This window comes from Misgurnus anguillicaudatus, chromosome 14, assembly GCF_027580225.2.
Source record: "Misgurnus anguillicaudatus chromosome 14, ASM2758022v2, whole genome shotgun sequence".
Taxonomy (NCBI): domain Eukaryota; kingdom Metazoa; phylum Chordata; class Actinopteri; order Cypriniformes; family Cobitidae; genus Misgurnus; species Misgurnus anguillicaudatus.
Window position 1 is genome coordinate 484,629 of NC_073350.2, and position 12,522 is coordinate 497,150.

Here is a 12,522-nt window from a genome sequence, read left to right on the forward strand (position 1 = left end):
AGGCTACCCAGGTCGGGGAAGCTATAGACAATAAACGCGTAAAGGATAAAATGATATAGCCATGACACTGATCTTATTATATGCTCATTTAAACTATAGTTTAATAAAATAATGTATGTTACCAGCAATACATTAATTACCAGTAAGACCAGTAACTTTACTTTGACTTAAGTAAAATATTATTAAAGTAACTTTACTTTTACTTAAGTACAATATTTTATTACTCTTTCCACCTCTGAACGTGTGCTAGTAAGCAACAACCCAGAACATCTAAACAAAAACCTAGAAACCATATACAGTAGAAGTGTTTAGTAACCACCTAACAAAAAGTGCTGCAGAAATCACTTTGTGCATTATATCATGCTTGACGGGCCATTCATATATATGAATAATTGGGTGGATATGTTGCTAGAGATGGACCAATATGTTAATTTAACTAATTAACCAGACCTTAGCTTTAGCTTTTTTAGATCAGTTATATAAAAAAAATCAATGTAGTCAAATTTTTTAAATATTTTTCTGTGTTCCTATATGGATGGTGCTAAAGTTTCACCTCCCTGTGTAATTCTTACAAAATCATAGTTCAAGTCATCATCACATTAATGTTGGTACTCCAGAGTATCCACAAGAGCAAATAAAACTGTTGCCATTTTCCCTCACTCAGAACATCACAGAACATCTAGCAACAATCTAGCAAGCACCTACCATAAACCCTACCAAGGTGGCACCACTTTTGTATGCTAAAATCTAGTTAGAAATGCAACTTGAAAGAAACTTTTTTTTAAATAACAAAATAAATGAATATTTTGTCAAACCTGATTGATACCTACGTGTGAAATACTGTGGGTGTATGTAAAAAAAGAATAGCTTCTTTCCAAAACCCTTTAGCACACTCTGAGAGAGACAGCGAGTGAGAGTGCATGTTAAAGGAAGGGTGAGAACACCTGCTTTCATCTGTAACAGATGGCTCGGAGTCAGATCGAGGCCATTGGGCATCTGGATCGTAGCAGCTCTAAAATTGTGACTTTAGATAACCCTTTCTCCTGATAACACAATCACCCAGATCTCTATCACCTATCAAGGTTGTAAAATGGGCAACAATTAAAACAAATGCAGTCTTCAAAGGAGGTTCAAAGGAATTCCACCAGAGAAACCTGAGAGCCCATCGAATGACAATTGCCAGAGACACAGCAGGGGGGCACGGACTATACTGTATGTCTCTGATGAAACCACGTTTAAAGATCACAATGAGCTGTTTAAATGTATATATATTTTATATCCCTTTACTGCATGATCGTGTATATGTGATGTAACTGTGTGTTAACACTTTAGTTAGATTTTGTTCACCGTAGCATGGTTCATATCTTAGGTATGAAATTATTATTCAATGTGATCTTAAACCATGTCTTGTCTAGTATCAAATTAATCTACTTTTTATTTCCTAATCATTGCTATGCATCATATTACCATAAGCCGCATCAATGTCATTTAATATTGATTTGAAAAGTTATGGAAACAAACTTTTATCATTATGCAATTACGCAAATGTGATGTCTGAAAGAACAAAGGCTTGTTTCCCGCGCGATCGAACACTTCGCACATTGGTCATTCACCTAAAATGGGCTGGGCGCGGGAAAGGTAAAAACGGCCTATCGCCCAAGCCATCAGCGCTCAGTTCGCTCAGTAGCGCTCAGTTCGCTCAGTAGCGCTCAGTTCGCTCAGTAGCGCTCAGTCGCTAAGTAACTCAGCCGCCTGGGGGCTCAGTAGCGATCAGTCGCAGTTACTCAGGTAACCCATCAGCGCAGTTTGGAAACTCGCTGAGACTCACCCAGAGTCCCTCGGATTCTTTATCTTTTTCGGAGCCCTGCCTCACTCTCTCTCTTCGCGACAGTTCCTGGCTTTGCACTAGAGTTCGAACAATCTACGCGGAACAATCCGCCACACGGAACAACTTAACGGATTCTGTCATCTTACGAACCCACCTGGATTCTCTCTCTCTCTCCCTGCTCGCACCCGCGCGCATCCAAAACTTCGCACCGCATCACAAAGAGCCAAATGCAAGTATACGCTTGTTTTACTCGCTGATGTTTAAGCTTTACCCCTTATGAAAAATTAAGGCGATCCTTAGAGATTTTCCGATGGTTTGTGCAAATGTTAAGCAATAGTCTTTTACTCTCTAGCTATTTTTAATCTTTTCTTTCTCATCTATGTTTTATGTTATTGTATGTGTGTATGTTTAGTTAGTCGTTATGTGTACTTCCTTTTATAGTTAATAAACCGGTTTTGGATTTTCACAATTGAATTGTTTCTGTGTTCAATGCTCATGAAATTAAAGTCACTATTTCTGCCTTTTGATCCAGCTACACGCTGCGAGTAGCACTGTATATCAGTGAGAAGGTCATTTTAAAGGCCATGAAATTAACATTTCTTAGACGTTAATATACGATTATGGTTATATGTCTTCGGTGGACGAACATATTAATTAGTTCAGGAAACCCAGCACTCGCCCCTCTGCTCACGGTATCTGCCACAGAGACTTTATCCTCTTCTTCACTTTGGCTTAGCTCCCCTGCTGTTTCTGTCACATCTGTAGTGTCATGTACTGAAAATAATGGGTCAAGAAAGCAGAATCTGTGTTCTCTGTCTCCACCTAGTGGCAATTCCAAATACAGGCGCTGGTCATATCATTATAATATCATGAAAAAGTTGACTTATTTCACTAATTCCATTCATAAAGTGAAACTTGTATATTAAATTCATTCATTACACACAGATTGATATATTTCAAATGTTTATTTATTTAAATTTGATGATTATAACGGACAACTAAGGAAAATCCCAAATTCAGTATCTCAGAAAATTAGAATATTGTGAAAAGGTTCGATTTTGAAGACACCTGGTGCCACACTCTGATCAGCTAATTAACTCAGAACACCTGCAAAGGTCTTTAAAGGTCTCTCAGTCTAGTTCTGTAGGCTACACTATCATGGGGAAGGCTGCTGACTTGACGGATGTCCAAAAGATGACCATTTACACCTTGCACAAGGGGGGAAAGACACAAAAGGTCATTGCAAAAGAGGCTGGCAGTTTACTAGAGAGGCAAAGGGAAGGAAAAGATATGGTAGAAAAAATTTGGGAAAGATTCACAAAGAGTGGACTGCAACTGGAATTAGTGCTTCAAGAACCACTACACAGACATGTCTGAAATCTGTCAGACGCAACACAGCGGTCACGCTTAAAATCTTTCAGAGGCTCCTGGGGCACATGGCATCCTCGTCGGCAGTTATTCCCCTCGGGTTGATGCACGAGACCGCTTCAACATTGGCTGTACCCCCAAGTCCTCAGAGAGCCGTGGCACACCTGCACCCATCGTGTCTTTCTGACACCATGGGGCCGACGCACCCTTAACCCCATGGGGTCCAAAAACGCGGGGCCGCGTTTTGACGTGTTTTTTCCTTATCATGGCAGAATCAACTTAAAATACTCCATCATTAATAATCATACACTTACGTGTTTGACATCATTTGAAATGGTAAAGGGTCTTCTTTAATATGTGTTCATTCACAATAACAACAGATCTTTGTGTTTTTGTCAAATAAAGAAAATAAACAGGGTGTCCATCCAGACATTTCTGTCTCTGCCAGCTGTCTCTCAAAACACGTTACAAAAATCAATTGAAACTCCGCGATTACTCGTCACACAAGCATGATACACACATCCAAAGAAAGCCTGAAATGTCTACTTTTAAACAAGCTAAATATAATTGAATACAAATATTGCCAGTTTATGTAATCTGCATTGAAGTAAAGAGAGTACCTGAGAGTGTCCCAAAATGGTCGGACCCCAGAGGGTTAACATATGCAAACTGATCCATGATCCCTGGTATGTGATAAATAGGCCCAACACCTAGTAGGAGAAACATGCCCATATCATGATGCTTGCACCACCATGCTTCACTGTCTTCACTGTGTACTGTGGCTTGAATTCAGACTTTGGGGGTCGTCTCACAAACTGCCTGTGGCCCTTGGACCCAAAAAAATAACAATTTTACTCTCATCAGTCCACAAAATGTTCCTCCATTTCTCTTTAGACCAGTTGATGTGTTCTTTGGCAAATTGTAACCTCTTCTGCACATGCCTTTTTTTTAACAGAGGGACTTTGCGGGGGATTCTTGAAAATAGATTAGCTTCACACAGACGTCTTCTAACTGTCACAGTACTTACAGGTAACTCCAGACTGTCTTTGATCATCCTGGAGGTGATCATTGGCTGAGCCTTTGCCATTCTGGTTATTCTTCTATCCATTTTGATGGTTGTCTTCCGTTTTCTTCCACGTCTCTCTGGTTTTGCTCTCCATTTTAAGGCATTGGAGATCATTTTAGCTGAACAGCCTATCATTTTTTGCACCTCTTTATAGGTTTTCCCCTCTCCAATCAACTTTTTAATCAAAGTACGCTGTTCTTCTGAACAATGTCTTGAACGACCCATTTTCCTCAGCTTTCAAATGCATGTTCAACAAGTGTTGGCTTCATCCTTAAATAGGGGCCACCTGATTCACATCTGTTTCTTCACAAAATTGATGACCTCAGTGATTGAATGCCACACTGCTGTTTTTTTGAACACACCCCTTTCAACTAATTCAACTAATTGCCCAATTGCGCAGCCTTGGGAGCGTGCATATCATGAATGCTGGGTCTCATTTGTTTTCTGAGAATCTACTGAACCTACTGGTAACTTGTTTGCCACGTAGAAATAAAAAAATATACTAAAAACCTTGATTATTCTGGTTAGTCACATTGTACTGCTATTATTTTGAACAAGACTGTACATAATAATCCCTTTTGAGCTAAAATCTAAGATTCCCTTGGGAATCCCCGTAGTGTTTCGCTCGGAGGTTCATAGTGTTTCAAATACCGTTATTCCCCTCCTCCTGCTGAATCGCTACATATAATGGTGGAGAACGCACGGGCAGATTTAAACATTATTTTCTGAACAAACCAGTTACAAGTCAAATGTGTTTTGCATTGTGTGAATGAAAAAGAACTATCAGCTATAACTGATTTCGTTCTTTATTTGTATGAATGAAATTTTATTTTCCTGTATCATTTTCAGGACTTAACAGACTCGCGCCCTGTTATGTATAGTTAACTGCAGTCTTTAAGGTAACCGTATTAAAAAACCCTTTGATACGCTGCATTACCGCTGATTCTGCCTAATAAAGAGTAGAAATCCTTTATTTAGAGTGACGAGGTGGTCGAGTGAGTACTCCCATCTGATAAGGCATTTTTAAAATTGTAAGCACCGAGGGTAAGACTTTTCGATTTTAAAGGAGATGAAAACTTGATCAAGTATTTATAGTCACAACGTATGATAAAGCACGTTGGACACTTGTTTATTGCGTGTCCCGGTAAGCCAAAAGAGGCACCGGCCGAACACGAGCAAATTACATCCGTCGTCTTAGCAACACAGCGGTCGCCGATGTAATTACTGTATAGAAGCGAACCTTTGTCAGTTTAAAACGTACTACCTAGTTCTAACACTAGATGTCAGTCTTGAGTGTCTTTATTAATTTATTATTTCTTTATTACATTTTTATTTTTTATTTTGATTTATTTTTTAATTTTTTTTATTTTTGCTGTTCTCTCTCGCTCCTTGCTCTCCTGTTCTCTTTTCTATTGTAGAGATTGTATTTTAATTAACTTTACATTTAAATTTAATGCAGTTTGATTTATTTTAAAGTTTAATTGAATCAATTCTTTACTGTGAATAGAATTCAGCCCCATAAGTCCCTCAGTGAATTCATTTATGTTTTTAAACGGGTGCAATAGGATAAGCCCCTGTGCACCTCTTTAAAGCTAACACTTGATAGATGAATCAGAGGCTTCGCCAGCGTCGAGTTCTACAAGAGACCGGTCCCGCTGAACTGACTCGAGTGTGTACAGTCGGGGTGCTGCGGTAGCTCCCTCCTTTAGTACCTTAGGCAGCAAGACGCAGTGCTACCTCTGCCACCGGGCACTCCAATCGCTAACCGTGCCAGCTAACACACAAAAGCCCTAGCGGCAGTGCCAGTTGGTGGGTGACACCTTTGAGTGCGGCCCGGCGGTGTGAAGGGCATGATTGTTGAGCGGTCGAGGTGGGGAGGGCAGAAGGCCCGGCACTCTTGGCTGCGTGCTCAGGGAAGCGCCTTGTCTCTGTGTTCCACCCTGGGTTGTTTTAAATAGTCAACAAGTGTTGGTGTAAAAGAGATGCACTTTTCTCCCCCCTGTAGCCTCTAGAGGCACCAGATCCCTATCAGGTTGGATCTAGCTAAGCCACTCCCCTAACTCGCATGACTGTCATCAAATTTAGGGTAGAGAACCTGCTAAGCTGAAACAGGAAACCCCTTTTTCCACCTCCTATCCTCTTCATTCTCCCAGCCTTAGGGCTTCATCTGTTGGCTGTCTCAATTCCCATTTTCAGTTTATTTTATTATTTTTATTTATTTTATTATTTTTATTATTTTTTTGTTTTCTTTCCTCTCCTTTTCCCTTTCCTGTTTCATTTAATTTCCAGCAACCTATACTCCTCATGCTTTATTTTATTTTGTTTTATTTTATTTTTATCATTATAATTAATTAATTTTAATTCTTTTGATTCACTTTATTTTGGGCTGAAATAATAAAACTGCACAAACCATTAGGAGAATTCATTAGTAATATGCTCGATTAACCAAATGTCCAAGGCGACCTATAGGTTTTAACAAGCAACAAATTACTAAATTTTTGTTTTTGTTTTTCCCCACATTGATTATCTGTGCCGCCAGAGAAAGTCCCTGATAATAAGCTCATAGCCCACATATATATATATTTTATTGCCGTAGCTCGCTGAACTGTGCGGACTCGCATTGGCTCTTAGTGTTTTCTCTTCTATCAGTGCGTCAACATGTCCAGATCACCAAGCCCTGTCAACCACTGGGACCAGCTAGAGGCCTGGCTCAGCGCTGTAACATCTGAACTCCTGCCCAACCTCGCCAACGAACTGCAACACCTGGAAAGAGAGCAGCTCAACGGCACCCTGGACAAGTTCATAGCCCACGACCCAACGAGGAGCTACAGTCACAAGGAAATAGCCAAGATCACAGGTGCCATCACTCACAACCTCATCATCCAGCTAAAACTAGGCGAAAGGAACGTCACCCAACTGGAACAGGATGCAGCAGCTCTACAGCTCCAAGCGGCAGAGGCACGGAGGAATCAGGAGGACGCGCAGAATCGTCTACATCAGCTGACACAGGAAGTAGAGGTTCAACAACCATCAACGGAGGAGGAGCACTGGAGGCTAAAGGATAAGATTGGACAACTCCAAGAGGCCTTGTCAAAACTCCGCACAGACACAGAGCATAAGGAGCAACAGGAAAAGACAGCCAGAGAAGAGCTGTCTGGAAAGCTCCAGCAGGCTGAACATCTTCTGGTGAGAGCAAAGGCAGAACTGAAGGAACGTAATGCCAAGCTGAAGGCCTGTGAGAATCACCTGCGAGCGGCTCGAGATGAAGGTCGAGTTCTGGCTCAGCAACGAGACCAGGCTAGGGACGACCTTGACTCTGCCCAAAGAGAACTCATTTATGCATATAAACTGCAAGCTGGGCGAGTAAGGGAAAAAGCAACCTTTCCCTTTCATTCAACCAGTGAGCCTGCACCCCCCCACCAAAGCTTTTCTGTTGAAAAGGGGGGCGAGACCCCACGGTTAAAGACATCAGCAAGCATCCCAGAACCTCTCACTACCACAGAGAGGTGGGGACAGACAAATTTCCCAAGGTCACCTGCAGACATGCCCGGCGTGGCACCCAAAGACCTTGACAAGCTGGCTAGAAATATCCCAACATTTACCTTAGACCCTGCAGGTGGCCATGACATGCACGGTTACCTGCAGGACATTGACTTTTATGTGCAAATACTGCCAAATGTAACCACAAGAGACAAACTGTATCTGCTACGGATTACTTCCAGTCGTGAGGTGAGGAGTTTCCTTGACCGGCAGCCAGAAAATGTCAAGATGGATTACGAGCAGCTGCAAAAGGCTTTAATAGAAGAGTTTTCGAATCCAGAGTCAGAACAAGGACTTGTTACAGCAATGGACCTCAAACAGAGCCGAAACGAAACTCCACAGGCCTCAGGCGAGCTTACTTTGGCTCACAGAATGAGCCAGGAATGGAGGAGGACTTTAACTTCAGGACCCTTTTCCTGCGAAATCTTCATTTCACAGTAAGCCAACACTTAGGGGTTATGGCCTGCCCTCGCACGATGACAACCAGGCATCTGCGGGACTTGGCCCATAAAGCTTATGGTAAACAAAGAGCGGCCCCTGAAAATACTGTTAAAAACCCTGTCATTCTCCCTGTCTCTGAAATGTATCCTGAACTACCACCGGAGGGCGCACGACAGCGCCACAGTGAAAGACCTTTCAACAGAGGGCCAAGAGGGTCAAGAGACTTTACAGCCAGCCAGGAATGGTACGGCCATGAGGGCGCTCGTCCCAAGCACCAAATGGGACGCGCCGAGAGGTCATGGAGCCGGCCAAACTCATCAGACAACCAGAAGGGTGGCGGCTCGTGGGAACCTGGCCGACAACCTAGAGGTAACCGTCCTGCACCTGGCAGATCAAATAGTGTAAACAGTTCGAACAGCCAACAAAGAGACCAGTCTTGATACCCGTTGAGCAAGGCTAAGTCTGAGCTACCCCAGAAACAGAGTGACACAGACCCGTCAGAATCAGCAGAGATCCTGAGAATATTGAAGGAGTTAATCCAAAAAAGGCCCCACAACGAGGACCACAAAGACAAACCCGACTCCTTATTCATCCCACGAACCAAAGACTTTGGCATACAAACAATATCTTAAACACCAACCAACCAAAGCCTGCAAGTACCAAAGAGTGCTGTGTTAAGTGTCTCCTTCCCTACAGAGTCACAAGAAACCAGCCTTAACTGCCTTCCCATTAATACAACAGCCCCAGTACCAAGCCTCCCGGGAAACCTGATTGAAAGAGGAGTAGCCAAAGAGCTATATCTATCCATCACCTTGGAAAATGAGGTTGAACTAGAAGCCCTAGTCGACACCGGAGCTGACCTAACGCTGATGTCATCCCAGCTTTTCACCAGACTCCAGAACAGAGATAAGGCCCAAAATCTAACCCTTAAACCCCAAAGGTGTATGCTGAATGTGCAGTTTTACAGCCAGACTGAAGTTCAACTGCAACAGGTGATTCCCATCCACCTGACAATCGGTCCTATGAGCATCATACACCCTGTGTATATCTCACCAATGGACTCATACCCTCTCCTCATTGGCAAAGACCTGCTAGACCGCTTTGAACCCTTAATGGACTTTAAACACTTAAAAATTTTAGCTCAAGTGCGAGAACCTTTACCCTTTCAATCAGCCAGATCATCTGAGGTAAACTGCCAGGTCACACAGGTCATGAATGACCCCCCAGCCAGCTGCGGGAACGTCATCTCAGACTGAAACTCCAAAAGTTCACTGCTCTGCACTCTGCATCCAGCCAAAGATTCAGAGCCATACGGCCCTCATGTCATACAAGGTATTCAGCTGAATGACACAATTTCAACAAACACCATACTTGCCCTTTGGGCAGACAACTCAGCTATCAGTCTCACACTGTTTAATGCACTAACCGAAAAGACACCCGATATTCCATTTGCTCATGAAATTAAAGTCACTATTTCTGCCTTTTGATCCAGCTACACGCTGCGAGTAGCACTGTATATCAGTGAGAAGGTTAATTTTAAAGGACATGAAATTAACATTTCTTAGACGTTAATATAATTCCTTACATTTATATAGCGCTTTTCTCAGTACTCAAAGCGCTTTACATATGAACAGGGGAATCTCCTCAACCACCACCAATGTGCAGCATCCACCTGGATGATGCGACGGCAGCCATATTGCGCCAGAACGCCCACCACACACAAGCTTATTAGTAGAGAGGAGACAGAGTGATATAGCCAATTAGTATGAGGGGATGATTAGTAGGCCAATGGGCAAGTTTGGCCAGGATGTCGGGGCACACCCCTACTCTTTTTTTCGAAGGACATCCTGGGATTTTTAATGACCACAGAGAGTCAGGACCTCGGTTTAACGTCTCATCCGAAGGACGGTGCTTTTTTGACAGTATAGTGTCCCCATCACTATACTGGGGTGTTAGGACCCACACAGACCACAGGGTGAGCATGTCATGGTAGGAAATCCAATGTTTCCTCCGTGTCATGTTTTGTGTTTGTGTTTATACACACTCATCTCTCTCCCTGTTGTCAGATCCTCATTTATGTTCCAGCCACACCACTTGGATTATCGTCTCTCGTCTTCGTGTGTTTGGACTAGTGTTTTGTGTTGTCGTCTCCATGTGCGTGTTCTGGTCTGTTCCTGGTTTCATCCATTGGCCATCATCACTCTCATCACTGACTTCACTATTCAACACTTCTCACGCCACCGTAGACCTTCGATCACCATTGCCATCATTCTGGACTCAGTTATCATTTTATTACCATCATTGTATTTATCATCCTTTTTCAATAAACCTGTTATGATTGCCTGCACTTGCTTCCTTCTCTATATCGTGTCGTAACAGAAGGATCTGACCATCATGGAAGCAGCAGGCAATCGCTCCCCATCTCATCTGGAGGAGTTTTTACAAAGAACCGTGGGTCGTATGGATCGTCAGGACAAGGCGATAGATGAGATGGGTCGAGCTTTCCAAGCAATGGTGACGAAGGTTTCCGAGCTTGCCCTCCAGGCTCAACAACCACATCTACCGCCACCCACTGCGCCCCCCACGCCACCCACACCGCCGATTGCCACCGGGGGTATTCCCCAGTCCGAGCCACGCCTCCCTATTCCGGAGAAATATGCGGGTGAGCCTAAATTTTGTAGATCATTTCTCTCTCATTGTTCTCTGCACTTTGCCTTGCAGCCCCGCACGTTCACCACCGAGGAGATGAAGGTGGCGTTCGTACTCTCCTTACTCGCCGGGAGGGCTGCCCTCTGGGGGACGGCGGTGTGGGAGAACCAAGACAGCTGCTGTGCTTCGTTCCACGCCCTTTCGGAGGAGATGAAACGGGTCTTCGATCGCTCCGTCGCTGGGAGGGAGGCGGCCAGACTTCTCGCGGACCTGCGTCAGAAAGATAGGTCCGTGTCTGATTACTCGATCGAGTTCCGCACCCTGGCGGCGGAGTGTAAGTGGAACGAAGAGGCGCAGTGGGATCATTTCCTGCATGGGTTGGCTGACCGCATCCAACAGGAGATTCGCGCCGTTGAACTCCCCACGTCACTCAATGGTTTGATCGACCTAACTATTAGTATAGACAACCGACTCGACCAAGCTGCCAGACGGAGGGGGAGAACCACTCACACTACCAGTTCGGAGCTTCAGCACCGGCGGCCAGAGGTTGCGGTCAGCCCTCCTGGAGATCTTGAACCCATGCAGGTGGGGCGAGCTCGGCTCTCCTGGGAGGAGAGGATCAGGCGGAGATCCCTTGGACTGTGTTTATACTGTGGCAGCTCAGAACATCACATCCAGCGCTGTCCAGTAAAAGATCAAGCCCGATAGTAAATCTGAGGCTACTATCGGGTGGGATCTCTGCCAGGAAGACCTCATCTACATCGACACTCCTTCCGGTGAGACTACGGTGGTCCACCCACCCACTGGATCAGCACGCTTTGGTGGACTCTGGGGCCGAGGGTAGTTTCATGGACATCAACTTTGCAAGTAGGCTCAAGATTCCTCTCACTCCCCTCAAACACCCCATTGCACCTTTTGCACTTGATGGACACAAACTGCCAGTCATCACCCAGACCACCATTCCTGTTTCCCTCGTCACATCTGGTAATCATACGGAGAAGATTTCATTTTTCATCACGGACTCACCTCAGACTCCCATTGTTCTCAGTCACACTTGGCTCCACAAACACAACCCCAGGATCGATTGGCGTCTCGGTTCTGTGGTTAGCTGGAGCGAGGAGTGTCATTTGTCTTGTCTTTTGTCTGCTGGTGTTAATGTTTCTGTTTCAGGGGGAAGCAGTGGATTTGACTAACGTGCCCGCGGAGTACCACGACCTGAAGGAGGTGTTCAGTAAGTCTCGGGCTGATTCTCTTCCTCCTCATCGTCCCTATGACTGTGCGATAGAGTTATTGCCAGGTACCTCTCCGCCTAAGGGCAAGTTATATTCTTTATCTATTCCAGAGACGGCGGCCATGGAGAAATATATATCCAGTTCTCTAGCAACGGGGTTCATTCGCCCTTCCTCTTCTCCAGCGGGGGCGGGGTTCTTTTTTGTGGGAAAGAAGGACGGATCCTTGCGACCTTGTATTGACTACCGAGGGTTGAACAACATAACGGTAAAGAATACCTATCCTTTGCCGCTTATGTCTTCAGCTTTTGAGAGGTTGCAGGGAGCGTCCGTTTTCACTAAATTGGACTTACGTAACGCTTATCATTTGGTCTGCATCAGGAAGGGGGACGAATGGAAGA

At 44.3% G+C, this 12,522-nt stretch overlaps 1 protein-coding gene across 3 annotated transcripts in view; it reads right to left on the reverse strand.

The window, feature by feature from the left end:
• The window catches only part of phactr3b (phosphatase and actin regulator 3b), a 362,484-nt gene that overhangs the window by 138,700 nt on the left and 211,262 nt on the right, over positions 1–12,522 (reverse strand). The window lies entirely within an intron of this gene.